Below are 1835 nucleotides of genomic sequence, written 5' to 3' on the forward strand. Positions count from 1 at the left end.
GATAAGGAACATTTGGAAAATACATGGTCAAATATTGAATCTAGTATTTAGTACCCACTAACCCCCAAAATTCCCTAAGACAATGATCTCCTCATCTTGTATATGTGTAGATGAGACGTATACCATGGCTCAGATGTCAAAAATTTGCAGCAAATTTTGTTTTTGCAATAAACTATGTGAAAACATGACTTTCTCTGATAGACCAAACCAGTGTATTGCAATTCCAGATAAATTAAAAATTGCAGTGTTTTTAAACTAAATTGGCCATTAAATATATAATTAATATATAATTTATATAAATACATGGACATCTCTATCTATGTGATAAAGTTATGAATGCACTATTTGCACTATTTATTCTAGTATGGCGTTACATTTTTAACATTCTGAAGATCTTTGTACTGTCGGCAAATAGCTGAAACTGTCAGCAGAAGCTGAAAAGCTGGCACTAGGCCTAGGTGGGAGGGCATTTTATTGCAAATATACTAGACAGGATTTTTGGAATTACTTAGCACTAGCCCACCTGTTCACTTATTATAGGAGGGGGTACGTAGAAATAGCTGTAGTTAAGTTTATCCAGTATTCTTTATTAAAAGACTCAGCTTCCACTTGATTATCACAGAATCACAGAATTTTCTAGGTTGGAAGAGACCTCAAGATCATCAAGTCCGACCTCTGACCTAACACTAACAGTCCCCACTAAACCATATCCCTAAGCTCTACATCTAAAATTATAACAGATTATAACTCTGCCAACATTTCTTTTAGGTTATGACTTGCATGAATGTGTATCTGCTTTAGGTTTTTTCATACTTCCTCAAGTTCCTGCAAAACTGATCCAGGTAAATAACAAAAAATACCTTGTTTTGTCAATATTTGTGGAAAAAATATTCTATTTATCAAAAAAACTATGCTATCATGCATAGGCGTAACATCTTAAAATTTATCATGTCTATGGATTTAGATAGTAGAGGTCATTTCCAATGTTTTTCCACTGTAATCTGGAACCAAATTCACTATGCCTAAGTCTTATCCTTATGCTGCCAGCAAGTACCCATGAAAATCACTGACAAAGCACATTCTTCTTCTAATGGCTTGTGAGCACAGAAGATGATAGTTTACTACTGTTTTGGATCTAAAGGATGTAGCTTTGCTGAGAAATTATGTATGGTTCTGCCTGGTGCATTTCTAGATGGCCTTCTGACATCACTTCCAGCCTCAATGCTTCTGTATTTTCCTAGGGTAGCAACTGAGAAACTGCATGTTTAAAATTTACATTAAGAAAACAGTAAGGTTGCAATATTAAGCATTCAAAAGCTAAAAAATACCAGACTTTTGGTACACAGATTTATTGTATCATGATAACCATCCTTAATGACAAATGCAGACAACACTTCTGTCTTTTCAGTGCACAGGTGGGAAAGTCAGGTCTGTGGAAACAGCTGGAGAATCCTTGCCTCACTGCCAAGAGAGGATGGTCTTTTGATACAGTTAATACAGCCTTATACAACTCTCAATTTCTGCCCTTGTAATGGAAATCCTACCTAGGGCTTGGCAAGCCACATGGATCTCATCTATTACAGGTTTCTATATAATAATTATTTCTCCATGGAATTTGAGACTACAATGGGAGCCATTGGGAGCTTGGCTTTGACCATACTAAGTGCTATAAATTCAGAACTGGGCTCTGGGTTGTCTTGGTTTCAGCTAGGATAGAGTTAATTTTCCTCCTAGTAGCTAGTTGGGTGTTATGTTTTGGATTTAGGATGAGAATAATGTTGATAACACACTGATGTTTTAATTGTTGCAGAGCAGTGTTTACATTAAGCCAATGA

At 35.8% G+C, this 1835-nt stretch overlaps 1 long non-coding RNA gene across 1 annotated transcript; it reads right to left on the bottom strand.

Annotated features, from left to right (window-relative positions):
• Positions 1-253: 253 nt before the first annotated feature.
• On the bottom strand, positions 254-646 carry LOC118156858. Its single transcript, XR_004746467.1, has 2 exons — positions 403-646; positions 254-341 (listed from the first exon to the last, which is right to left on the bottom strand). It is a non-coding gene; the product is annotated as an uncharacterized LOC118156858 (long non-coding RNA).
• Between the last annotated feature and the right edge of the window lie 1189 nt (positions 647-1835).

This window comes from Oxyura jamaicensis (genome assembly GCF_011077185.1).
Source record: "Oxyura jamaicensis isolate SHBP4307 breed ruddy duck chromosome 1 unlocalized genomic scaffold, BPBGC_Ojam_1.0 oxy1_random_OJ83730, whole genome shotgun sequence".
Classification (NCBI taxonomy): domain Eukaryota; kingdom Metazoa; phylum Chordata; class Aves; order Anseriformes; family Anatidae; genus Oxyura; species Oxyura jamaicensis.